The sequence below is a fragment of the Canis lupus genome, chromosome 5, assembly GCF_003254725.2.
Source record: "Canis lupus dingo isolate Sandy chromosome 5, ASM325472v2, whole genome shotgun sequence".
Lineage (NCBI taxonomy): Eukaryota > Metazoa > Chordata > Mammalia > Carnivora > Canidae > Canis > Canis lupus.
Window position 1 is genome coordinate 9,145,303 of NC_064247.1, and position 27,965 is coordinate 9,173,267.

The 27,965-nt window shown below is 49.8% G+C and overlaps 1 protein-coding gene across 19 annotated transcripts in view; it reads right to left on the reverse strand.

Annotated features, from left to right (window-relative positions):
• The window catches only part of PKNOX2 (PBX/knotted 1 homeobox 2), a 309,171-nt gene that overhangs the window by 86,620 nt on the left and 194,586 nt on the right, over positions 1-27,965 (reverse strand). For 10 of the 19 annotated variants that reach the window (XM_049109791.1, XM_025465056.3, XM_035715757.2 and 7 more), the window contains one exon: positions 8,461-8,567. The exons of 1 other annotated variant lie outside the window; for it this stretch is intronic. The gene's annotated coding sequence lies outside the window, so the exon portion shown is untranslated. Of the gene's footprint in view, positions 1-7,719; positions 7,793-8,460; positions 8,568-27,965 lie in introns of all 19 variants that reach the window. 8 more of the 19 variants (XM_049109793.1, XM_035715754.2, XM_035715755.2 and 5 more) reach the window with 1 other exon arrangement.

Genomic DNA, 27,965 nt, shown 5'->3' on the forward strand with positions numbered 1-27,965 from the left:
ACAATGTAAAACAAACAGACAAATCTGGAAAATATAGCTCTTTGAGTCCCAGCAGTCATTCACACCTCAGTGAGAACGAGTTTGTTTCCCCGGAGCAAATTTTGATAGGGGTGAGATGGTAAGTGGAATTGATAACAGCTGCCATTTATCGAGCTTTCCCCACGCCCGGGGCATGAGGCTTATCTATGTGATGCAGATAACCTTGTGTATTCCCACCCCCCCCCACCCCGCCACCGCATGGTGAAGGCAAGAGGCTGTGCCCATTCATAGATGTGAAAACTGAGGTTCAACGAGGTTGAGGAGGTTTTCCAATGTGATACAAGGTCTGCTTGCAGAGTCTGCATGTTTAACCTAGAAGTCTCAGGGTAGAGGTGGGGAACACCGGAGGGGGAGTGAGCTTCCCAGAAGGTGGGGGAAGTACAGAAGAGGGAAGGGTGAATGTGGAAATGAGCTACCAACAGAGTCGGGCCATCCCGTACCGGCTGTCCTTTAACGTTCACACGCCCTGGATTTCTGCGGATTATAGCAATCCACCTAAAGGTCTCCCGGCTGCCAAATCTGGGCATCCGTACCCCCCGTTAATGCGCACGGTCTTGGCACCTTTGGATAGTGGCACCGCTTCGGGAGCAGCCCGCTTCCGCCAGCCCTGTCACCCTCGGACCGCAGCGTGGGCACACATTTTATTTAAAGATTTCACTGCATTCTGCTCTTCTCATTTCACAAAAATGAGTGGAAGATGGAAAGCTGGAAGTGCTGATCCCAGGGATAAGAAGTAGGGGTCTCATAAACATAATACCGCTGAGACAAAGATGGAAAACATCAAGCATGCTGAAAGAGGCAAATCTTGAGTTTCCATCGTAGACTCCCTGGACTGTGGGCTCAATTATAAAGGGGAGGAACAGAATTAAAGGATGCACACAAAATGACAGAAATCCATGGTGGAAACCTGCATGTGGGGGGCGACGCGTAATTGGGAATTCTATTGTGTGTTCGAGCTGCCTGGGTGGGAGTGGAAGTCTGGGGACCCATGCTGTGCCAATGCGGGGCCAGCCAGGGCCCTAACCCCACACTCTGTGGCGCTGGGGCCAGGGCTCTGACTCACATCTCCTTCCTGTCAGCCCGGGCGCGGGGTCCCACTGTGGTCCAGGTGGGGGCCACCAGGGGCGGGGTGCGCCGGAAGGGAGCGTGCAGCCCGCAGCCCGTCTGCTCCCTGTGGCTGTCTCCGCTTGGACTTCTTTCCCCACCCCGCTCCTGGTTTTCCAGGGACCACCCACAGCTGCAAAGAAGTCCCTGTTCTGGAGGGAAGTAGGCCCATGACTCACAGGCTAAGAGGCACCTGGCTCTATCTCTGGAAAGCCTGTCCAGTTGAGCAGTATGGGCTTTTTCAAGTTGGGGCTGCCCTGCCGTAGGGGGCATCTCACTCCCCGTCATATCTCCCTGAGTTCTAGCCTTATCCCCCTGCAGAAGTCCCTTCCTGCTCACCCTCCTTTCAGTCTTCTTCCTCTCCTGGCCCAGATGGATTCTGGGCAGCAGTCTGAACAGGTGACGGGTGAGGACATCTCTGCAGGCCAGCAGCGGGGTTGGTACCCACAGCCTCCCGGACAGGCAGCTGAACACAAGTGCAGAGGACCAGAGCTGTGTTCTACTTCCCACCGGCTCCTGCCTGCCCCCTGCCAAGCCCCAGCCCCTTCAAACTCCAGCCTTGGGAGGGGTCTGCAGTTCTCTGGCTTCTCATAGGGAAACTTTTAGTCATCTGCTGGCTCTTTCTGCTGCACTCAGGCACCCAGGAGAAGTGTTTCATATTAGCAGCAGAATCTTTGATTCCTAGAAGCTTGTCTGAAAATTAGAACTCACCTCAAACCTTAATCCTGCCCTTTGCAATGCCAACTCATGTTCCATCATGTGGTCTCAGGGGCTAGAAAGAGTCCTGCCTTCAGTACAGATTCATGGTGGGCTCAAAGGTCAAAATTGTGCCCCTACTTTCCCCTCTTCTCTCTCTAGTAAGAGGGGACTCCACTTCTCATGGCAGGGCAATGGCCAGGGGATGGAAGAAGAGAGAAGACAGTGGATTGTGGCTCTTGGGGACCAATTAGGATGCTCTGACTTAAAACAGAGAATGATCTTCTGGGATCTGAGCCCTTGTTAATCTGGATCTTCCAGTGTCTGGCCCTCTCAGGGAAAAGGAGCGAAGCATCTTGGCTCCCAGATCTAGAGCTTCTGTCCAGAGCAGGTTGGTCTGGGCAGTCAGGGGAGCTGTGTGCGAGCTGTCTGCTCCCAGAGCCAGTCTCTGGGGTGGGGAAGAGAAGCAAGTGGGAATTCTCATCCAAGATGCCTCCCCCAGGGCACAAGGTAGCCTAAGGCTGGGGCAGATCCCAGCTATCCAAGCCCTCTAATCTTTCTTCTCTTTTTAGGGCCTGGCTGTCTCCGGTCAGAGCATCTGCTGTGCAGCATTGCGGAGGGAAGTCTGGTGTCTCTTTGTCCTGGAATTCATAAAAGTGAAAAAAAAAAAAAAGATCTCACTTAATGAGATACTTGCCATGGTCAGGGATTATTTCACTAACGGGAGCTTTGTGTGGAGGTGAGCTGAAAAGGTGTAGGGAATAGGGAGATGAAGAGGAAAGGAGGCCCATTTAAGAATGATCTGGAAGGTCAAGGGGTCCCCAAGGGGGACAGGCTGAGGCTGCTGAACAGATGAAAGGTTCAGGGAAACATCTGTAGTGGGAGGCTGACCACTGTGGCTGCCCTACTGCCTGACTTCTGCCTTCCCCTCACTTCTCACTCTGCACCTTCTTCCCCAATTCCAGGGGCTATTAGGTCTCAAGGCTCCAGGGAGATTGCCAGAGTGGCAGGGTTGTAGCATCCTGAGTGGTCATGAGGTCTGACCTCTCTGTTCAAATGAGAAAACTTGTCCAAGTCCACGCAGCGAGTTGAAAATAGGAACCTGACTAGAATCCAGGTCCCAAGAAACATACCCGATAAGCATTTACTGAGCACCTACTACACACCAGGCTCTGTGCTGGGCAGTGGAGCTGCCAGGAGGAAACAGACAATGGAGCAGGATAAACGAAGAAATAACGAAATGATAATCTCCCTGAGCTGAAGCAAGACCACTGATTTCAGATTGAAAGTGGTCCCAGGGCCTGAGCAGGAGTAATGAAAACAAAAGAAAGGAGCAAACAAAATGTCAAGCCTCAGCACACGGTGGTGATGTTTTCGAACTTACAAAAGAAAGGCAAACCGGAAGTTTTCATGAATTCTTATTGCAAGATGGGAAATACAAGATGAGAGAATAACGTCTTCAAAACCTAAGAGAAGAAGTTTTTTTTTTTTTTTTTTTAAGATTTTATTTATGTATTGGACAGGGAGAGAGAGAGAGCGAGAGAGAGCGAGCGCACAAGCAAGGGGAGCAGCAGCAGATGGAGAGGGAGAAGCAGGCTCTCCACGGAGCAGGGAGCCCGATGTGGCCTCGATCCCAGGACCCTGGGATCACAACCTGAGCTGAAGGCAGCCGCTTAACTGACTGAGCCCCCCAGGCGCCCTGAGGAAAAGGCTTTTTAAATATGGGATTCTGAGCTGTATCGGAATATCAATCAAGTTCAAAGGCGAAATGCAATCTGTTTTGGACGCATAAGACCTCAGAGTTTATTTCCCACCCATCAATATCAGAAATCATTAGAGGTGGTATTCCAGCAAAACAGGAATCCGAGCAAGAGGACTGCATCCACACAAGACCGCGGGGCTGCCTGGTGTGTCCCCGTGGGAGGGAGAGAGCTGGAGGGGAATGGGGGCAGGCGGTTACCGCCAGGGGCTCTCAGATTCTCCTGCAGTGGCCACCTGGTAACGACAGACGGCTCCATTTCCTTTTCCCGGTCAAATCACACTATTTAGTTCTGTGGTTGGATAATATTTCTTTTTTTTTTTTAAGACTTTATTTATTTATTCAAGAGAGACACACACACACAGAGAAGAGAGGCAGAGACACAGGCAGAGGGAGAAGCAGGCTCTGGTGGGGGAGCCTGATGCGGGACTTGATCCCAGGACCCAGGGATCACTCCCTGGGCTGAAGGCAGATGCTCAACCACTGAACCACCCAGGTGTCTTGGTCGGATAATATTTCCATCTTACAATCAACCTATAGTTGGAATGCAGAGGGAACTATAGTGATAGGGCTGTAAATCTTCTAAATCTTTAAAACAAATCTTCTAAGTCTATAAAACTACTATTATACTCAATAAGTATGAGTGAATTCTATATAATTCTATGCACTATATAATATTTACCACGTAATATACATACACACTGTATTCTATATGATACTATATATAAACATAGATAGTGTCAAATACGGCTTAATAAAAATTATCCAACTGATCCAAATTGGAAGGGGAGAATGTGTGCCAATTTTCCTCGCTTTCATGCAGGGGGTGAATAGATAAAGACGTGAATTAAGAAAGAGGGACTAACATATATTACATAACATTATAAACACTAGCCACCAAATAACTAAAATTAGAGGCTATTCTTTGTAGTTGACTTTGGGTCATTTGGACCTTGTGGATAGAGGTGGGGAAGGAAGGGACCCTTTTAATTTTTTATTTTTTTAATTTATCATTTATTTTTGAGAGAGAGAGAGAAGGCATGAGCAAGGTGAGGGACAGAGGGAGAAGCAGACACCCCGCTGAGTAGCGACACCCCACCGCCCCCCAAGGACCCTGGGATCATGACCTGAGCAAAGGCACGCACTTAACTGGCTGAGCCACCCAGGTACCCCAGGCCCTTTTGATTCTATTTCATTTCTTTTTCATTGCTTTTTCCTCACGTACGTACTTTACTTCTCATTTTAAAAATACCTCAAATAAATAATGAAACATCCACAGAAGAGAATACTACGCAGCAGTTAAAAATAACAGAGCCAAGCTATTTATTTTGACCTGGAAAGCTGCCCACTATGCAGCCTAGGTTAAAAAAAGCAAAGTTTTAGAAAAGTATTTAAAACATAATACCTAAGCACCCGAGCCAATAAGATGTAGTCCCTCTCTGTGTTCCCTGCCCTATGCCAAGGGGCCTGCTTTCGGAAGGCTTCCTTGTCTCAGATTTTTATAAGATGCGTCTCTGGTTTTGCCCCAGGAAAGAGCTATTTTATGTATGTTTCAAGGGACAAATGTATGTTTTTTTGACAATACGTGATCAATCCCAAGACTGGCCATGCTGAAGCTGCTCAGGAGATGAAAGCCTTACACGCCAGGAACCAGCCGGGAGGAAGCTGCCAGAGAAGAAGCATCGGAGCCTTATGGATGTCAAGACTGAAAGGCACCTGAGAGCTCCTGGCCCACCTCCCTCATTTCACAGATAAAGGACACAGGTGGGGCCCGATGAAAGGTCACTCCGTTGAAGTCGTGTCCAAAGAAGAGAACTGGGCTGTTGGAAGCCAGAGTCGGGAGCCAGCCCGGAGAAGTGGAAGGCTGGAAGGGAGGCTTGAGGCCCAGGCTCTGCTGAGAATCCTACAGGGAGATGGCGGGGGTGCATGTGAGGGGGTATGGGTGCCCTTCAGGAGATGTTCAGGGTGCAGATGGCTTGACTTGGAGGGGAGACCCGGCCAAGTCAGACCAGATCGCCCTTCCTTAGTGTCGCGGTGGCTGGAAAGGTGGCAGGAGGAAGTGTGCTGGGGCTCCTCTGTGAAGCTCGGTGAGATGCTGAGCTTGACGGGACATCTACGGAGCGCCAGCCTGCCAGCCGCTGGGTGAGGTGCTTTCTAGTACATTATCTCATTTAATCCTCAAAGAAGCCTTCTACGATGATCCCAATCACATAAAGACAGTGAGGGTCAGAAGACTTAAGTTAATTAACTTGCCCCAAATCTCACAGCCAACGAATAGCAGAGCTAGAATTTGAGTCTGGGTGTGTCCGGTTCCAAAGTCCCGGCCCAAGGGATCAGAGGACTTCATGAAATATGTGTTGGTCAATTAGAAGTCCTTCCCAAACTGTGGTACACCCACTCCGGTTCCCTCGCCGAGCCCTGCATATGTCATCAGTCCCTTCACCTGATCCATGAAGGTCCAGGTGCCTGTGGACTAGGATTTACGTTTGCCCAGGAGGGCTCGCAAAATTCCCACCTCGGAGGGTCTAGATCAGCAGTGGAGGCTCCCTTTCTCCCAGCTCTGACCGTCAACTCTGAGGACATAGTCTTGCTGTGTCAGGGCGGGGATGAGGTGGGCTGGGGCCGAGTATGAGTGTGGGGAGAGGAGGGATGCTGGAGTCCCAAATTCTAGGTTTCTAGGAGGGTGCTCAGCTCCACCCCTGTCCTCCACCAGCCTCAAGGGCACACTGAGTCTCCAGCGGCCCGCAGATTCTGTCCCCGGCCTCTCCCTTGTGTCTCCCTGGGTCCCTCTGCCTCCACCGAGCCTCTGACTTCGGGGGGAGGCAGGCAAGCCCAGGAGGGTATGGCAGTTAGGGTTTGTCGTTGACACGTGGAGATCATTAACGGGGCTTATTTTTAAATTGTAATTGCAAAATGTAAATGCTCCCCAAACTGATGTGTAATTGCTACCCCCTCCGCCCCAGCCCTTCCCCTCTGGTGCCAGCTTTGCAAGGAGAGAATTAGAAAATAAAAAGGGGGTGGATTATGTAAGCAAAACGATTTTAAAAAAAGAGAGCGAGAGAGCTAAGAATTTAAGTGAGACAGCTGGCGGCTCCTCTGATTGCCACACTTCCAGCATTAGCTGCAAAAATTGTCCTTGCCGACTGCACCAACCCAAGCAACGGTGTCAACTGCATTTAGTCCCCGGAACAGACCAGGCTGGGCCTCAGCAAGAGAGTCTGGTGGGCAGTGTATGTGTGTGTGTGTGTGTGTGTGGGAGACTGAGGGGGAGGTCAGGGGATGCATTGTGAGGTCGCCTCTCTGCCATCCATGCAAACTTTCCCTTCCACGGCAAGACGCAACCCGCCACAGGCGTGAGCAGTCCCTCAACCCATTTCCATCCTTCCCTTGATTCTAGCACGTAAGGAGGGCAGGGCTGCCTCCATTCTCCCAGGCATGCCCTGGCCTGTTTGGACTCCGGCATCTGCAGCCTCCACGTGGAGACAAACAGGACTCTACCGAGTTGCTCAGTGAGAAGCAGCTCAGTGCAATGGCCAGTCCCAGAGAAAGCCACTGGATTTGGCAACAACACCCTTCCACACTGGTTCACCAGTAGTCTCTAACCCTGTCCCCTTTTTCTCTTTCTTTTTCTTTAACATCTCCCCATCTTCTTTAAGCCATAACTATCTCCTGCAGTGGTTTCCCTTGACATTGCTGGGCACGCAGACTCCGAAGGTTGTTGAAAAGACGGTCAACACGTCCCTGAAATGGGCATTGCCGAACCCACACTTAGCATGAAGACTTGAGCCCCCTACATAGGCCTTTTTCTCTCATCTATACCTCTTGGAGCTTCAGCATGCTGCCCACCCCTTAAGGCACCTACAAGACAGAGCTCCCCAAATGGCCAGAGGGCATAGGAACCAGGACAAGCACTGTGGGCCGTTCTGCCCATGTGATCCTCTGGAATATCTGTGGCCTTGCTAACTTGGGGAGCTGGCCCCAGCAACATTCACCTCTCTGGTTCACTGACTCCCTCTCCCTCTCTCCAGGGAAACCAGCTTTTGTGAGGAATTCCTGCCCCCCAAATGAAAGCTGATGAACTGTAAGATCAGGGCAGCCCTGGGACAGCAAGGGAAACTTACAAAGTCCTGGGCAGTGTCCTTTGGAGTTGGGGCCCAATCTCACCACAACAGATCCAGCCCTTATCATGGCATACTGGAAAGAAAAAAGGGTTGTTTTGGATAACTGGATTTCTAAATCCCTGCCTATACTGATACTTATGTCTTTGAGATCATGAAGTTACTTAAGGGGATTTAAAAAAACCCTATCTGATAAGAGGATTAAAGGAGATTCTCCATTCAACATGCCTTATACATCCTAGAGAACTATTTCTCAGAGTTCATCAGAAACACCTGGGATGCAGTTTCTTCTGTGTTCATCAAAAACACTTGGGGTGCGTACTCCCGGTCTTAACCTCGGCTTAGAAAATCAGATGCTCTGGTGTGAGGTCCAGGTGGTACATCTTAACAAAGACCCCTACGTGATTCTTAGATGATAGTGCTTGCTCCAGAAGGTTATACAAATGTCAGTATCATTGTGGATGTAAGCAACAGCCCATCCATCTGCATCGACAGCACTTTTTTGTTCCCAGACTACGTACAAGAAAAGAGAGGTAAAAGGGACAAGGTATGGCTCTGGCCCTGCCCTGAAGGAGCTAAGGAGAAAAGACATGAAAAAAAAAATAATTTGGTGTTGCGAGTTCCAAGGTTGTGTATGCTAAGTGCCAGCTAATGGGATGGGTTGCTTCTCGAGGTTTTCAGAAGAAAAGATCATCTGCCTGGAAGGCTTAACTATGTGTTTAGGGATGGAGGAGCATTTCTTACTGTTCGGGTGATCCTGGCGGACTCGAGGATGGCCCTCAGGAGACTCACTCCTTCTTCTCACTCCCAGCTGGGCCAGAAATTCTTCCTGTCAGCTAGTGCCAAAGCACCTGTAAAAAAAAAAAAAGGGGGCAGAGTGGCTCTCAGAAGGGGTTAGAGGCCCTGGGTGATCAGAGAACATGGGGGTACCTGCTCTGGCTATGAGGGATACACTCTATCTGCTCCCCGGACCTCCCTGCCATATGTACCACACCAGTCTCTCCCCGAGGTGTAGCGGCTCAGGCCCACCGAGCCACTGTACAGCCCAAATCCTTGCCTTAGTTGCAAGTGCCCTGTCCTCACCTGGCTGGTTTCCTTTTTTTTTTTTTTTTTTGGTATACTTTTTTATTGGAGTTCGATTTGCCAACATATAGCATAACACCCCATCAAGTGCCCCCCCCGCCCCAGCTGGTTTCCTGATATCAGTTGTCCATGTGGCCCTCTCTCCCCCAAAGTGTGGGCAGGTGCCTGAGTGATTCTGGGCCCTGGGGAGGGCGGAGCTGGCTTCTTCTTCTTCTTTTTTAGAGATTTTATTTTATTTTTAAAGATTTATTTAATCACGAGAGACACACAGAGAGAGGCAGAGGCACAGGCAGAGGGAGAAGCAGGCTCCATGTAGGGAGCCTGACATGGGACTCGATTCCGGGTCTCCAGGATCAGGCCCTGGGCTGAAGGCAGTGCTAAACTGCTGAGCCACCCGGGCTGCCCAAGGCTTCTTGTTTTAAACTGGAGAAGACTTGGGGTGCCTGGTTGCCACAGTCGGTTGAGTGTCTGACTCTTGATTTCAAAAGCTCAGGTCTTGATCTTGCGGTCTTGAGATCAAGCCCCACTTGAGATCAGGCTCAGCACTGGGTCTGCTTGAATTTCTCTCTCTCTCTGCCTCTCCCCTCCACTCTCTCTCTTTAAATAAATAAATCTTTAAAAAAGTAAAATAAAAAACTGTAGGAAACTCAAAGGAAGAGTAGCAGTCACAACCTCTTCAGATGTGGGGCTGAGTCTCTGATCCTTTTCCCGTGGCAGGCTTTCGCTGGGGGTCTGGGGACCACACTGGGTGTGTGTGTGGGGGGGCAGCAGGGAGGAAGAGTCAGGAGGGCAATGGACCCCAAGCAGAGACAGGCAGTGAACGACAGCCTTGGCCTAAACTTGGCTTTGGCTGTACTACTTACTGATTTATTTTTAGATCGAAGTGAATTATTTTGGTTCCCAATATTTAAAATGAACTGCGATGTTCAGAAACTGAGGTTGGTGGTCTGCACTGTTCTAAGGCCTGGCCTGACACTTCCCAGACACTCGTGTCGGTTCGTTTTCTCCTTGTGGATCCAGTTGCTAATTTGATTTGAAGGAGGCTGCGTTTGGGGCTGTGAGGGCAGGGTCACGGGACGGCGCGGGAGCAGGGCAGCTTGGTGAAATGCCTGGGCTGCCTTTTCAGGGCAGCATCGGGCAGCACTGCCAGCCAAGAGCCCCAGCCTTACGACGAGGGGTGAATGCATCTGTAACATTCACAGTTCCTCCCTAGTTAACACCATCGTAGTCTCCTTGTAAAAACACATTTGCACCTCAGTAAAGAATGTAATTAACTAGTGACATGACAACAGGAGGAGCTAAACAGTGGCCTGGGCTGCGAGCTGCAGTGGGGAAATGGAAATTTAGACATTTGCCTGAACAAGACTTTCCTGTCCTCCTTCCAGTGTGTGTATGTGTGTGTGTGCACACACGTGTGCGCATGTGTGCACCAACACAGGCACTGCTAGGGGTGAGGGTGGCAGAGGCACAGCATCCGGGATGAGGGGGTATGAATTCTCGCCTGCAGGAAAGAGTAAGCTGGGGCATGCTCGGAGGATGGGACGAGCCAAGAGAAGCTTCCACGATAGGCAGGCTGCTTAATGTATTTCCATTAACAAAAGCTTACCGGGTTGAAACAAACCCTCTGTCCACACCCCAGGCTCCTCCCAAGAGGAGCTAAGGAATAGAGACACATTCAAAGCGGCAGGGGGTCAGGTCGCCTTGGGACAGTCTGAGACAGAGAGGCCCAAGGGATCAGGACCAACAGAGGGAGAACAGGTCCTGAGCACCAGATTACTGTTGTCCCCACACCCACAGCCTGTTTCTCCTCCCCGGGGCCTTGGGTGGATTCTGTGAATGGCTCCCAGTTCTCTGGCCTCCCCGGCAGCACCCAGGAGAGGTGTCCCATTCTTCCTTCCCCAGCCCCATACCATGAGGCAGGACCTCCCCACCCCTGAGGGGTTTGCTGCGCTGTCAGCTCCTTCCCCAGAACTTTCAGTGACTCCCTACTCTCAGACGCACCAACAAAGCTTCCCAGATGGCATTTTACCAAGTGCGGCCTTCAAGGTGTGTGCAGGCCAGCCCCCCCGGCCCCCAACTGCCCTGCTGGACTCCTCTTGCTCCATCACCCTAGGCTCTCTGCCCTCCATTCAAACGCAAGCATTTCACATTCTCCAAACCTGTGCCACAGCTTCCCGCTTCCCCTGCTGCCCCGGTTCTATATTTCTACCTGGCAGGACCTTAACGATTCGTCAGTATTCAACTCAAACATTCTGGCTCTTTCCTCTAGAACCACAAGTAATTTTACCTCCTCTGTGTTTCCAAGTAACATGCTGTTTATCATTCTTTGGAAGCTCTTGCCACATTCTGTTTCATGCTATAGTTATCTTGGTGTCTTTCATCTTTTTCCAAACTGTAAGCTCCTCATGGGCAGAGACCCTGTCTGATGTCTGTCATTTTTCAGTTTACAAAGCACTTTCATATGTAATATCTTCTTTAACTCTTAAAGCCACCTCTAAAGGTCACTATTTTAATACAACTAAATGTTCATTATCTTTACAAAACAATACAAGCTGATCCACACCAAATAGATAAATAAGAGGGAGAAAGTTTAGGTTAGTTGTAAGCCCACAATACAGAGAGAACCACAGTTAATATGTAGAATTAAAACTCTTCTTTCTTAAAAACAGTATCACACCATATAGACTGTTCTATAGTCAGCTTTTTATTTTTGTAACATATATATACCTTCCAGATAAGGAAAATATACATTATAATCCTAGTGGCTAAATGGCATTCCATTTACGGATGCACTATAATTGTTCAGCCAAATTTCTATCGTTTGTTGTTTAGACTATTTCTAGTTTTTGCTATTATAAATCATGCCCATTCTTATAGCTGAATATTGCTCCAGACTTGATCGTTGTTGTAGAATAAGCTTCTAGATGTGGAGCTGCCAAATCCAAAGGTATGTTCATTAAAAAAATTTTTAACAAATTACTTGTGGGAAGGTCACAGCAATTCACATCCTATCTGCAATGTACGAGTGATGCCTTTTTCTTTGCCAGGTGATTGTCCCCATTTCACAGATGTGGATAATGAGGCTTAGGTACTGGGCTTGCCTCAAAAGACAGCCAGCAAGTGGCATGTCTTCTGACTCCAGACCCTGACATTTTGCGGTTCCAACCTCCCCACTTCTCTTTGCTCTTGTACGTCTTACCAATCCAAAGGGCGTGCCCGCAGTAGTAAGTGCTGAGTAAATGTTGGGCCCCCGGAAGAAAGCAGAAGTGGATGTGCCCTGAGTTGTAGGGTGGGCTGTTCCTGGGAGCTCTGCTGATGTCGGCTCCCCCGCCTCATTTCCCCAGGTGTCTGGGGTCTACTTGGCAGATGAGAGCTCTATTCTTGGGGAGCTTTATACTCTTCCTTCCTCCCTTCATCCACCCCTCTGGGCAGGTGCAAATTGCTTCAATTTAGCCTCCATGTATTATAAACCTACCATATACTGGGGACTGACTGGGCATGCAAAGATCTCACATAGACACAGACACACACACACACACACACACATACACACACACTCTGTCTTGGAGGTGCTCACAACCTAGATAATACGGAAATAATTGTACCCTCCAATGTAGCCCTGCCTGTCTGCTCCTTCAGCCTCTATTTCTAATTGTGTCCTTTCAGACTGAGGGGCTGGAGCTCCTTCTTGATGTCCTGGTGCAGCTGCAGCCACATGTTCTTTTTTTTTTTTTTTTCTAAGAATTTTAATGTATTTATTCATGAGAGACACACAGAGAGAGGCAGAGACACAGGCAGAGGGAGAAGCAGGCTCCCTGCGGGGAGCCCGATGTAGGACTCGATCCCAGGACCCGGGGATCAATGCCCTGAGCTGACGGCAGACGCTCAACCACTGAGCCCCCCAGGCGTCCCAGCCACATGCTTTTTAGTCTGTCTTTGTGCTCTAGCTGTACCTCTGCTTCCACTGCCACCCCTCCGGTGACACTGAGGACCCAGGGCCCCTCAGACAGGAAGCACACGGACAACAGAGGCGGGTAACCAACCCCACCCCCACTCAGGCACTGATGGGGATACACTGGAGAGAGGAGGGACAGTCCAAGGGGACCCCAGCCTGCCCCCATGCAGGGCACTGCTGCAGGGCTACAGTATACACAGATTTCTCCTCTCCTAGACCTGACAACCACCTCGCTCCCGACAGCCTGGAGAACGCTTCGAGGCAGAAATATCGCTTATAATCTCCGTTCTGTCACTGCCAGCGATTCCTCTGAGCAAAGGAGGGCAACTCGCACGGCAGAGAGCGCTGGAGAGAATGAGACCAGCCTGGGGCTGGGGGGACGTGGGTCACGGCCACCCCTCCAACCCCGGGGCGGCTCTGTGAGCCACGCTGCTGCCCGCCTTGCCTGAAGGAGGGGCCCCACTCTGCCTTTTCCCATCTTGGCCAGAGAGAACACACCACCCTCCCTCTTGTCAGACAAAATCCGCCTCCTCTGGAGGCCAGCGCGGCCTGCGACACTTCTGCCCTGATCCCGAGGCTGGATTTGGGCTTAATTAACAGGCCTTCTGACAGGCGGGGAGGCCTACAGAAAGAGATGGATGGGAAGACAGGGGCCCTGTGCGACCCGATGGCCCAGATGTTTCAGGGACAAAGAAGGAAGCAGGAGCTTCACCTTGAAGATGAAGTCCTTCTGTCCCTACAAGATCTCCAGGAAATGGAGCAGCCTCCACCCATAGTTCTTTAGCTCTGGTCAGGCCCTTCCCTGCCTGTCCAAGTTTCAAACCAGGGCGCCCCCTGACAGGACGGGCAGGCTTCCCCAAGAGAACACCTCTGCCAGTTCTGACAACTCGTACTTTTTGTTTATTCATTCATTCATTCATTCATGAGAGATGCAGAGAGAAAGGCAGAGATACAGGCAGAGGGAGACGCAGGCTCCCTGCAAGGAACCCGATGTGGGACTTGATCCCAGGATCCTGGGATCATGCCCTGAACCGAAGGCAGACGCTCAACCACTGAACCACCCATGCGTCCCCAACTTGTATTTTTTGCAGATGGATAGGACAGAGATGAACCCGAGCCTCTGAAATCTGTGGCCAGAAGCTCACACCAAAGGCCTGTCTCCTGTCCACTCTGGAAAGGCTGCTCCATCCTGTACCTATCCCAGGATCAAAAACCATCACAGTCATTGTCTCCTTTGGCCTAAGAGCCTTGAAAGAGCCTGTTCTCTCTCTGGAGCCCACCCCAGGGCCTATACGGACATGAGTGCAGGACCCTCGGGCACCTCCTCAGTGGCAGACACAAGAGTCTAAGGCTGCTTCATGTCCTCATTGGGGTGAGCAAGCTAAGGAAGTGTGGCGGCTCATTCCAGCCTGACCATGGGTTTGCTAGGTGTTGTTGGTCAAAAGCCTTTACCCTCTGAATTCTGTTCCGTCATCACCATCATCACCACCACCATCATCAGTCTTCATCATTATACACAAAAGGCTGGACTTGACAGTGTGATCTCATTCTCTTATTGCTCTTGATCTGCTATTGAACTCAACTGTCCTGGTGAAAGCCTCACATATCACCAGAGAGACGAGGCTGATCTCAAAGAGACCAGATTCCAATCCTCTAGGAAGAGAGAGCCTCCTCGGGAGCTAAGATGATTTACAGACTTGTTTATACTGATTGTCCCCTGCTCAAAAAAATCTGTGGTGGCTTGCCAGGGCCTAAGAAGACAAAATGCAAATTTCTTAGCTTCCATTTTATCCTCTGTAATCAGCCAAAACCTACCTCTTTTCTCGAATCCCCTGGGCCTTTCTTTTTTTTTTTTTTAATATTTTATTTATTTATTCATTAGAGACACACAGAGAGAGACAGAGACACAGGCAGAGGCAGAAGCAGGCTCCATGCAGGGAGCCCGATGCAGGACCCAATCCCAGGACTCTAGGACCATGCCCTGGGCTGAAGGTAGATGCTCAACTGCTGAGCCATCCAGGGATCCCTCACCTGGACCTTTCAACCCCAAACTTCTTCCAGCCAGCCTAGGCTGCCTCTGTCGCATGAGCTAGCGCACGCCATGTCTGAGTCCTATGCCGTGTCACTAGGCCCTCATGCCCTTCTGAGGGGCCTCATGCTCCTCCTCCTCCCTGCTGTCCAGGCCCATCACCATCCTGCACTTTCCTCAAAGACAGACTCAAGTCTTGCCCTTCTCTGACCTTCTGCAACTGAATGAAGTCAACCTTTTATACCCGGTGACTGGTCCTCAGTCTACTCTGTTTTGTGAACTGTTGCTTTCTGTGTTAATCTGAATCTCTTCAATGGCATCATACATCTTTGAGGACAAGATCTGTGTCTTTTATTTCTTTTATGCCCGCTACACATACCTTGCTTAGTACTGTGTCCCTGTAGACCATTGAAAGAATCATTCCTGTCACATGAAGAGGGACCGCTACCGGAAAATACTAATCCAGATGAATGCTTAATCAGTACAGTTGAAAGTTTGCTATTTAGTCATCATTACTTTTTGCCAAAGGCATTCCAATTCTCTATATTTCAATGTGTCTCTGAAGGAAGAGCTTTTGACCAAACTCTGGGTTATTTCAGAGGACTCCTGCACTAATATTAATAAGTGAATGTGGAGGGATAGTCCAGCAGAGCAGAAGAGGCTTTGAAGCCAGACAAAGTTGGATTCAAATCCTGGAGCTCCCTCCTCCCAGCTGTGTGACTTCTGTAAGTCTTGGTTTCCCTATTCCTGTAAAATGCAAACAATAATAGCTAACTCACAAATTGTTTATTAGGATTTTATGGTATTACAACACACAGGTGCTGTGCTTAGCAGACGGTAAAGTACTCAGCCCTGGCGCAGACTAGCCTTCTGTAAATGGTGACCAACATCATTAACGACAATGATGGTAATGACAGTTTGCTTAGGTCTTGTTTGGCCAAATCCTACTCCTCCTTCCAGATTCAGTGCTGTAACATTTTCTCTCTATGCCACCCTACTACACATGGGGTATGTCATGCCCTCCTTTCTTCTCCCCTAGTAACTGGGGCCATATCTCTTATAAGATAAAGTCCAAAGTTCTTAGCCATGGACTCCAGGCTGTATCTCACTAAGTTACTGTTTGTTATGTATTCCTATAGGTGTCCCTTCCAGTAAACTCTGAGCTTCCTGGGCGACATGTTCCTCACATCTGTGCTTCCAGCTCTGGCCTACCAGCAGGCTCGATGTGTATTTATTAAATGAGGTAATGAATGGATGGACAGGAATTCCAAAGGCACTCAAGAGACCTGGGCAGAATCTCACCAGACATAAAGGAGAGATTGGTGATCGGGACTCCAGCATGGAGAGCAAATGTCCCTTTAAGCACAGCTAAGACCAGCCCTGACTTTGGAGAAGGCACTTAACTTTTCCAGCAGGATTTCCTTTCTTGGAGAAAACTTCAGATCCATTGGAAGCATTTTGAAAATCTCTGAAAAGCTCCGACTGTCTCCATCCCCCCTTTGTGCTGGGCTAAGCCTCTTCACAGCCTACAGCTCTGCCATTCCTCTCCCCAGGGGTCAGACCCTCCAGCCAGTGAGCCCCTGCTCCCTCCTCCAGCCAGGCTGCTGGATGGCCCTGGTTCCCAGACAGCCTTCCCAGCCCTGAAAGCTCTCACCAGAAGCACGAAATAAGTGTACTCTGGCACAAGCTAACCATTCATTTTTGTCCCCACATAGAATGAACTATATTTTTCTCTCTAGCTCCTTTGCTGCACCTTAGCTCTGCAATAGCCTCCTCATGGGTCTCTCTGTTGCCTACTCCATCCTCCACATGGCTGCCTCAAGGATGGTTCTAGTGACTTAGAACATCCTATTCTTTTAGCACTTGTCCCACCAGATTGTGATTGTCTGTTTGCCACTCTGTCTACCCCACTAGATTATATCATCCTAAACTCAGTCTCAAGCCTGTATATATCTGCAGAGCCCCAAACGTATTTTGGACGTATCGGATGTTCAATAAATATTTGTTAAATAAAGGAATAAATAAATATACACATTCAGCAGAGGATATGTACACACAACATCCTAATGTCCTTTATCAAGAGCTATGTTATCCCATTTATTATTTAATTCCTGCAACAGCCCTATAAAGTAGGTATTATTCGTCCTGTTTTTAAAAAGGGGAACTGAGGTTAGAAAAGTGACTTTGTGACTTGCCCGAAGTCACAAAGCTGGGTAAGGAGTGAAGTGAAAAGGCAGAGTCCAAGGGTTTCACGGTGAGCTCCTCAGCACCCCTGTGCACCTGCCCACCTGCCTGCTGTCTGCCTAGCCAGGGAAAGGATGCAAAGAGGCTGAGCTGCTTCAGGTCTGCCTCACTTGGGAAATAAACAAGAAGAATTCTTCTTCTCATCATTTGGTGAGTCGCTGACATTTTGTTTGACAAAGAATCTAGGAAAAGCCTCTCCTGGGACTAGTTTTGGGACTAGGCTGTGATAATATTGCTTTATTGAAAAAAGATGCTAGGAACTGAGCTCTGGATGGCCTTTTACATGGAGTAATTTATGCAGGAAATGAGAAATAATTTTTCTTAAAGATACACACATTGAGCTGCACATGGTCACAAAGACAGGAATGATGACAAAACACACACACACAAACACACAATCCCAGAGACATGGTCACAGACCCACAAAGGCACAAACTCCAGTTCACAGTCATGATCACAGCCACACACCCTGTAAAAAGTCAAAAGATTCCCAGTCAGATCAATACAGAGCCCTTGCAAGTGGACACACCCACTGGCAAGACAGTCTGATGGCTCCGGCTTTCCCTTTCAGGCCTTCCAGGGAAAATCGGGATTCCCCCCCCCCCCACACATGTAAATTTCAGTCATTAAGGAATGCACAGGAAGAATGACACTGAAAAAATTAATCTCTGTGCCTCCCTGCCCTTCTCAGGGCCCTGTTCCCTCCTGCAATGATCATGCTGCATGTGGAGATCCTGCCAACCTACTGACCTGCCACCCAAGGCATAAGTTCCCACTCCAGGAGATTTACACCTTGGGTCTCACAGTGGTTGCAGTCATAACCTGCTCCTGGAGGACAGCAAAGGAATGATAACAAGGACGAGAAATGAAATGTCTGTAAAATTCTCATTCAGATGCCACTCAGAAATGAATCTCAGAAATGGAAGGGATGGTAAAAGGATTTTATTTAAAATGCTTCCCTCCCTAGGCTGTTTGTGAAGGGTTGGGATTCACAAGGATATCTGAAAGTCAGAAATTCTCTTCCATCCATGGTGATTTTGACCTGGGTTCAGAGCAGAGTCCAGGATCCCTGTTCTGATGGAATTGGCAACTGAGATACACAGAGAGGCCAGAAACTGCATCTGGAGCCACACACCTGGCTTCTATCCATAATGCTCCTGTATTAGCTCTGCATGTGACCCCGGGCACATCACTGCCTGGGCCTCAGCTTCTCTATCTTTAGAGTGAGAAAGTTAGGAGCAGATTGTTGTTTCTGCCAGGGTCTCATCAGAAGGCCCCTTGCTCTGCCTTGGCCAAGTGTTAGTGAAATTTCATACACCTCTGTACATGCACGGTGATTTATACATCCCAAAGCATATCCAGCCACATCTGTTAGCTTTTTGCTTGAATTCACAGTACCTTTGTGACGTTGATAGTGCTAAAAGCAACACACCCATTTTACAGATAGAATAATCAAACTAAGACTTAAAGTGTCTTGGCCAAGGCTGCAAAAAGAATCAGTCCTGATTCACCTTACACAGAATTGAATTTCTTCTCTTGAACATCACTCCCTATTCAAAGGGGAAAAAATGCACAACATACCTTGAAAACCCTGGAATTTGGTCTGGAAGATATTTTTTCTATTGCCTACCTTGGACTGGTTAAATAACAACTGTGATTTTAAAAGCTCCTGCTTCATTTTTGCATGGCTTAGGATGGAGGTCCAGGGCAGATGTTCTTTCATTTAGGAAAATGATTTAATCATCCTTTGGCTACTAAAGAAGGGCCTACTCTGAGAGGGGAAAGATCAAAGAAAAGGGAACTCGACCGTTATTTGCTCATTCAACAAATGTTTATTGAGTGCCTGCTATGTGCTAGGAACTGCTCACAATTGTTTACACACACACACACACACACACACAAAGATAAAAGTCTCAGCATTCATAGGGCTTACATATTGGTTGGGGGAGGGTAGAGATGGGAGTAGTGGACAGATGATAACAAGACATATAAATAAAATATACAGTGTCAGATACTAAGGGCAAAGAAGAAAAGGTAAAGGGAAGAGAGTAGAGTAGAGGAACTTAAAGTTCCCCCCACGAACTTCCCAGGGAAATAAAGCCAGGGCCTCAAAGATGGAGAAGTGTGAGTCTCAGCAGAAGACAGCAGAAAGAAGATATTGTTCTTTGGGAAAACAGGTCCCAGCAAGAAGGTGGCAGGGCAGACTGTGCAGGAGAAAAAGGAACAGATAGGAGAGGGATCTGAAGAAGGTGCCTCACCTGTGAAGCTTAACTAACTACTGCCCTGTGCCATTGCCCCACTCTGGCCTCTCCTCAGGTCTCCAGGACTAGGTGAGTGAGGCCAAGGGAGTGTCAGAAAGCTCAGTAACAGAGATAAAAACTGGATCAACAAAAATGTGCTGCCTAGCCATATTATCATGCAAGGCAGAAGAAGAATCAGGGAAACCTGATTCTGCTCTCCTTTAAGTCTGGTGTTTTGTTTATCATGTGTTTTTGTCATTGTTTTTTTTTTTTTTTTTTGTCATTGGTTTTGATTAAAAATTTCTTTTTTTTTTTAAGGATTTTGTTTATTTATTCATAGAGACACACAAAGAGAGAGAGAGAGAGAGAGAGAGAGAGAGGCAGAGACATAGGCAGAGGGAGAAGCAGGCTCCATGCAGGAAGGAGCCATCCTTCCTCGATCCCTGGTCTCCAGGATCACACCCCAGGCTGCATGCAGCGCTGCCCCCCCAAATTTTTTATTAAAATAGCATTTCTACCTTAGTTTTTGGTGCCCCCCCAAATGCCTGAGGTGAGTAAGTCCCCGCAGGCCTAGCTCCCACATGATTAGTAAGAATGCACAGGAGACAGCTCTGCACTCTGTGCTGGGGAGAAAGAGAAAGGGCCGTGCCCCAGAATGAGGAAGCTGTGAGGATAAGTCCAAAGAGGCCTCACAAGCAAGACAGAGAAGGAAAGGGGAGCAGGACTTATTCCTGGAGCAGAACCTTGAAGAAAGACATGACCAGGAGAATCCAAACACCCTTCCTCCCTTGGACCTTGGGGGAAGCTGGATTTCCCACAGCGTGGGAGGGAATCTCAAGCTATTCCACTGGGATATTCATGGGAAAGAAAGCCTGGCAGTTTGGAGGGCTTGGGGGCATACTGCTGATGGCAGATGGCCAACTGCTCCCCCTTCCAGCTCCACAGCCAAAGGTCCACTGCAATAATTAAACTGTGAAGGCACCAGAGTCCATGGGGAGTTCTGGGAGCTAAGCTGCCCCTGCCACAATCAGCAGCCCTGCCCTGGTGGGGGAAGGGAGGAGAAGATGGTCACTATTTCCTTTCACTGCAAGGGAAAGGAGAGGGTGGCACCTTATCACTGTGTCTGCCCAACAGAGCGTGACCCCCCTGAGGGTAGGGAATGGGAGGGAACTATGAAACAAAGGGAAGACTCTGTATGATGGAGTCAGTGTTCTCCAGGGCACCCCAGCACTCTGGCTCACAGATCTGCCTCCAAGGGAGGTGCCTAGAGTCTGCTTTCCTCACTGTTGCTCCCTGCTTTCCTCCAATGCCTTCCGAACCCTGACAGTAAACCCTAAGACCTTAGATGCTCTATTCCTATGCTCAAAAAACCTTATTTTATCTTTTTTTAGGTTTGAGAGAGGGAGAGAGAGAATGAGAGAGAGAGAGAGAGAGAGAGAGTGCATGAGCGGGGGATAGGAGTAGAGGGAGAAGCAGATTGCCTGCTGAGCAAGGAACCCAATGCAGGACTAGATTCCAGGTCCCCAGGATCAAGACCTGAGCTGAAGGCAGATGCTTAACTGACTGATCCACCCAGGCACCCTCAAAAATCTTATTATTAAAAAAGATATTGGCAGCCTGGGTGGCTCAGTGGTTTAGCGCCACCCTCAGCCCAGGGCCAGATCTTGGAGACCCAGGATCGAGTCCCACGTCAGGCTCCATGCATGGAGCCTACTTTCTCCCTCTGCCTCTCTCTCTCTCTGTCTCTCATGAATGAATAAATAAAATCTTAAAAAAAAAAACAAACCCGGTCAGGTAGTTGAGACCTTTTGTGATATGGCTCCTACCTCAATCCCCTGGCTTATCTCTCACGTCTCCTTCAAGTCGGGGAATGGCAAACTATACTCACACCAGATCCTGAGGCTGTTTGTTTTTGCAAATAAAGTTTTATTGGAACATAGCCACACCCATTTCTTCACTATTGTCCATGGCTGCTTTCCTAAAGAGTGGGAGAGTTGAGCAGTCGCAACACAACACCTGGAATATTTACTGGTTGAAACATTTCATGAAAAGTTCCTTGGTCCTGGTCTAGGTTATGGGTAAACTGTGCTCATCCTCTACTATGCAGACCCTATTCATAGATGGCTCCAGGCTCTTGCTGGTTCTACTCCCCAAGACTGGGATGCTCCATTTCCCTGTTCCAGTAGTGAAATGTGGCTCATTCTACAAGGACACCCCTTATATATTATTTGCTCTGTGATGTCTCCTCAATTCCCATTTAAATATTGCTCACACCTGTGTATAGCCACGACATGTTGTTAGGATGACCACACATAATTTATCACCCAAACTGGGACAATTTTGAGAATGGATGAGACCACGACTAATAATTACACAGAAATTACAGCTTTCAACTGAGACCGTCCCAAGCAAATGGGGTCATCGGGTGGCCCTACACTCAGCGCTTTGTTTATTCTGCCTTCTAAGGGTCAACTGTTTATATATCTAACTCCCACAAAAGCCAGAATGCTCAATGACAAAGACAGAGTGTGTGTGTGTGTGTGTGTGTGTGTGTGTGTGTGTGTGTGTCTGTGGCTGGGGTGGGGGGTGGATGTTGACCCTGAGAGTATCCATATATATAAGCTATGATCAATTAATGATTGCTAAAATGAAAAAAGGAAGGGCTCTGGTCCTGAATGAAACAAAAGCAGTTTCTTTAAGAGCAGCAAGCTGGAACAACCAAGGACAGAGGAGCCATTAGCCAAATAGAGAGGCACCTGCAGCCAGCGGAGGGTGCACACTTGTGTCACTGTGCAGGCACACTCAGAACAAGAGGCCATGACAGTGCCTGATCCCCTCCCAGGGACTCCCACCTTTCTGCTTCCCTCGCCCCCCTGCAGCCCCCCACCTTCCTCTTCCCAGCTCTGCCAATCCATGGCTCAGCTGCTTTCCCATCTCTCAGGATGGCTTGGGGCCGCCATATGCACCAGAATGCTGGTCTTGCAATGGCCAGAACAAAGGAGGGGCACCACTTCAAGGATGATAGCTTATTTCTGTGGGTTTTCGGCTGAGGCTGAATACTGGGTGTTCAGAATTTAGATATACCTCTCCCTTCATAAAGCTCCAGCATATTCTATGGACTTCCTAGCTGAAGTCCATAGAAGCGGGAGCTAGGAAACGAAAAGAAATGAAAAAATGAAGATGACCCATTTAACATATTGATACTCTCCCATCTGTTCTCTACTAAACAGCCAGGGAGATCTTTTTGAAGTGTAAATCCATTCTATTCCCTCCCCCTCTTCTCCACAGTTCCAAACACATTACTGGTTTCCCGTTGCTCTTGAGATCTGTCCTTAGCCTAGAAGTTTGGGTGTGTTTTGGCCCAGCTGACCTCACCTGCTTCATCCACCTTGCTCGTTGCTTTCCAGCCACCCAGGCCTTTGGTCCCTCAAATAGAATATGCTTCTTCTGACCACAGGATCTTTGCACAAGCCGTCCTACCTTCCTGGAAGATGCTCTTTTCTTGTCCACTTTCAACTAGTAACTAAGCCTGCTTCACTTTCACAACTCAGCTCAAGCTACTTCCTCAGGGGAGCTATACTGAACTCTTGGGGCAGGTGAGGATCCTTTGTACATTGCATTTCTTAATCCAGTTTGAGTACTTGATTCAGTTTATAATTATACATTCATTTATGATTATTTGAGCACTGTCTAGGCTATAAGGCACTGGGCTGTAAATTCCACGTGGACCGAGACCCCTGTTTGTCTTGCCCACCTTGAATCCCTAGCACCTAGTAGTGCTCCAAAATGTCAGTGGAATGATCCTCCGCACCAGCCCGAGTCAAAGATCAGGAAGGTGACCTCTGATCATTTCTCAGTGTAGTGAACTAAAGTGATTGGAAATAAGAGCTATGGATTAAATTCTTCTCATCCTCCACTTTCAGCTCTTTCTCCTCCTTCTCCTAACAAAGCTGTCTCTATGGACCTATTGCACAGAAGGCCACATAATGGAGTTTACACAGGCCGAGGCCGTGGCTGTGAGTTCACAGGATGAGACAGGCAACAGATGTGGACAGACCCATAGAGGGCTGATCAATAACCAGGAAAGGAGGCTGGGCCAGGACCAACCAGATGGGAATGACGAATTTGTAGTAGGTCCTGTTTTTGACGTGCTCCTGCCCACAGCATCTTAGGCTCAAAGAGAACCCAGAGGGGGTCTTCTCTACTCCATAATTCCCTCCCTCCTTCCCTCCGGCCCCCTCTCTCCCTTCCTCCTTCCCCCACCTCCTTCCCTTGCTGTTCTATAGTATTCTTTATGCCTAAGGACATCTTGACCCCACTACAAGGCAATCTTCTTGAGGTTAGGGACTGTGCCTTAAGTGACTTTGCATGTCTCACCAAGGACCAGCACACAATGAATATCTGTGGACCCTGTCCTTATCTGGATGGTGTGCAATGTGGCAGTGACTGGGGTAGAGAGCCAGAGAACAGCTTTAAGGCCTGGGTGTGGGGTAGTGCCGGGGAGGCCATGAGGGCTCTGTGGTCCCAGGTGTGCAGACAGGGTCAGCTCTTGGGCCAGACAAATGCTGAGGCCTTCAAAGCCCTGCCCACCACTGGACTAAGAAGCTGCTCCTCCATGGGCCGGCTCATCTCTAGCATAGAGCAGGTCACTATGCCTTCTGGGGTCTGGAGAGAGAGGCATTTACTCACCGTCCCCCACCCCAGGGGCGCCAGGGGCAGCCCGGCACTTGTACCCTGGGGTGGGGCTAAGCAGAGGGGCCCCACCCGGCCAGGGAGAAAACAAAGCAGCTGCCTCGGTGCTGGCACCAGGCCCGCTCCCTGTGAAGTGAGGCCTTTGTGCTGGGCCAGTCAATAATAGAAAATGCAAGTGGTCCAAGGTAGCAACTGAAGCCCCTGGGCAGGATGGGGCAGTAGCCCACCAGGTCGGGAGCACAGGGATTAATAACGCATCAATTTTAATGCAGGGAGAGGTTTTTTTTCTGCTTCACAAACAGCAAAGTGAATGTTTGAGCATCCCGGCAGGGGGTTAATGAGGACTCTGATTAGTTATTCGGATTTCTCTACACTGCCTCAATCCATCCTACTAGGGAGGAGAGAGAGTAGGAGGTGGGGAGGGGGAGGGCTGCAGATGAGCCAACCTCCAGTCTCTGAGCGGGTTTCAGCCCCCAGAAAGGAAAGCGACACCCCACCCCACCCTTCCTCTCCACTCTCCACACACTGTGGTAGGAACGAGGGCTGGAGGGGGTTTGGTGGTGACCTGGTCCAGCCCCTCGACCAGAGGGAAGACCAGAGGGGCAGGATTCCCCAGGCACACCTAGGATGAATGAGAGCGCTTGCCCAGGCCAGAGCCCAGCCCTGCTTGGGGCTTTCCACCAAAATTCCCTCACCCTGCTCCTTCTTCCCAACCCAAATTGAACATTCTTCTCCAGAGTCTGTCTGAGACCCCCAGCCAGGGCTATCCGCTGGGCTGGTGGACCACAGGGAATCTTTATCAGAATTTCTCTGCCTCTAGCCCAGGCTGGTTCCCTAGGATGGCCCCTGAGGAGGGGGAGCCTCTCAGCCCTGCCTCCTCTGTTCCCAGCTGCCTTCCCGGCTCCCCGCATCCAGCAGAGCAGCTCCCAGGGAACCCCAGCACAAAGCCACCAGCTCCCTCTGGCCAGGCCTCCTGCATCAGCCCCTTCCCCTCCCTGCTGATTCCAGATCAGTGACAGGTCCTGCTCATTTGGCTCCCAACACGCAGGAGGGCACACAAGGGGGGCAAAAGCATGCAGAGACACAGCATGATCTCAGGAAGAGAAATCGCCAGGCCATCTGGACAGGCTCAGTGCCTTTCCTGCTATTACCACCAGACAGACTTGTGAGCAAGGGCTCCCCACTCCCCTCCTCACTCCCAGGTCCCAGTCCATCCCTGTGGGACCCGGAGCAGGATCCAAACCCAGATCCACAAGAGATGTCACAGCGGGACACAGCCCCTGAGTTTTTCTGAGATCATCTTAGTGTCACTTAAGTCCTTAAAATGCCTCTTTCTGGAGGCATCAACCCCAAATGCTCAAACAGCACATTGAGAGGCCCCTTCGACTCTCCCAGCCTGAATCTACATATCCTCCCTAAGGTCAGGGTCCATCATCTTGGCATCTTCTTGGCATCTTCTTGGGATTCGTGCCCTGAGGGGCTTCTCAGTGCTGCTGCCCTAAGCCTCCGTGATCTCTTCTAGTTCATTCAGCAGCAGAAGGGCTGGTGTTTATTGCCGGTTCCTGTGTGCCGGCCATTGTCCCCAGTGTGGGACACACACCACACGCATGATCTCACCGACCCTCACTGACCCTGTGGGGTAGGCGCTTATATACCTGCGTTCCAGCCCAGCACAGTCCAACAGAACTTTCTGCTGGGAAATGTCCTCTGAGCTCTCCAATATCGTAGACACCATGTGGCTATTAAGCACTTGAACTGTGGCTGCTGTGACTGGGTAACTGAATGTTTATAATTTCATTTCATTTCATTCTAATTTAAATAGACACATGTGGCTGGTGGCTGCCGACTTCAACGGCGCAGCCTCGCAGGGTCAAGCAGCGCGGTCACTGTCACCCAGCTGGTAGGGGCCCGGCTTCCCACGGGGGCGTCTGTGTCAAGGGCAGGTGTGCGTCTCCCCAATGCTGTCTATTATTATTTATTATTATCTATTATTATCAAGCACATTAGAAACTAAGGCCAGAGAAGGCAACGAAATGGTCCATAATCAGCAAGTCTAGAATGCTCTCCAGCCCCGGGTCTGTGAGGATGCAGGGACACCGTGCGGGATGCGAAGATGAGTAGGGCAAGGCTCTCCCCACAAAGTGCTACTAATTCAGTTAAGAGACAAAAGGAATTCTACTTGGGACAGGGGTTTTCAGCGCAGGATGGATTGAGGTGGGATGTTGCCCAGACATCCCGCAGTCCCCCAAAATCAACCTCGCCCAGCTATCAACTCCATTATCTCCATTCTGCCCGCTTCCCCACGTCGGGTTCTCGAATGTTCTTCATTTCGGGTGAACGGTACCATCACTGCGGCAGGCGCTCAAGAATGAAACTTGGAGGGACGCCTGGATGGCGCAGCGGTTAAGTACCTGCCTCAACCCAGGGCGTGATCCTGGAGTCCCGGGACCGAGTCCCGCATCGGGCTCCCTGCATGGAACCTTCTTCTCCCTCTGCCTGTGTCTCTGCCTCTCTCTCTGTCTCTCATGAATAAATAAATAAGATCTTTGAAAAAAAAAAAAAAGAATGAGACTTGGAGGCGCCTCCACTTTTCTTTTCCCTTCCTCCCTGCTTCTCACTTTCTACTTCCTAAGACGTGTTGAGGTTTCTTCCTAAATGTGCTTTAGAGACCCCCTCCTTCCCATCCCTACCCTCTATGCCCCCCACTGCCCCTCAACCTGTGGCTTCCTCCTGTCACCTCACCATGGGCTCCAGCGTCTTGGAGGAATTGGATGATTTCTTGGGCCTCTGCACTTTTGCATCTGCTCTTCTGTCTTCCTGGAAGACCCCTTCTTGCCCCATCTGCTCGGACCACTGTACGTAACTAAAGATTCGGCTCAGGGCTCTCTGTCCCTCGAAGCTGCCTCTGAGCCTCCTTACCTCTCTGGCAGGATGCTTCCCCCTCTGCCCTCCTGTGACTCAGCTCACCTCTTTTATGCCACTGGCCGTGTAGGTTGTAAGCACTGGCATGTCCCATGGTGTCCTCTCAGGCCAGACATAGTGGCTTTGTCACTTCTGTGCTCACAGGGCCTGCGGTGGATGGCGCACAGTGGGAGGGAGGGAGGACGGCACAGATGTGTTGGCACCAGCTGTTATCTGAGACCTACTGCACTTTCCCCTCCTGCCTTCCCTGCGTCCCACGCACACCACCTTTCTGCATGAGGAGGCTTGCGGGGAAGTTCCCTGAAACATTCCAGATTCACCTCGCAGCCTGCCCTCCCGGGGCAAGGCGGGGTGACTCCCCAGCACCTGGCACTCAGTGAGAACCCCGATGGCTTGGAGGAGTCTCAAAACAGGGTTGGCTTCAACCCCAACCCAAACCTCCAAATGACCTTATCAACATCTCTCCCTTGGCCTCTGGGCTTCTCCCGGTTCCCTCCCAGAGGCTCGTGGGAAACAGCGGCATCAGGCACTGTCCACCGGCACCTCTGGTCCCTCCGAGAGAACTTACCACACGGTGCACCTGTCTGGGGGCCAGAGTCATCATATCGACATCGTTCTTTGCCGTACCCAGTGCTCGACCCCTTACAAAGCAGCTGCTGCCCCATTTCTCATTTGAGCCTCAGGACTCCCCTTTGTGAGGATGGAAGTTAGACGCTGTTCCTCATTTCACAGACGAAGAAACAGAGGCTCAGAGGGATTAAGAGACTTGTCCGGTCTAAGCGCTGGATCCTAGATTCTAGGTCAGATCTTTTGATTCTAAGTTCAGTGTTCAACTTACTGGGAGGACGGTGATGACTGAAATAAAGGATCGCAGGGGAAAAACATGCTTGGAAGACTAAGCCGATGGGCTCATTTGAGGGTACGTGGGGCTCGGGGTTTTGAGGGGACACTGGGGGCAGAGCAGAAAGCTGGGAATGAGTGTCTGGGGCTGTGCTCTACCCCCACCCAGTCCACCAGATGGTCTAGCCATGCAAAGTCATCTGCTGTTCTCCAAGCACCATCTTGCAGCTTTACCTTTGTGCTT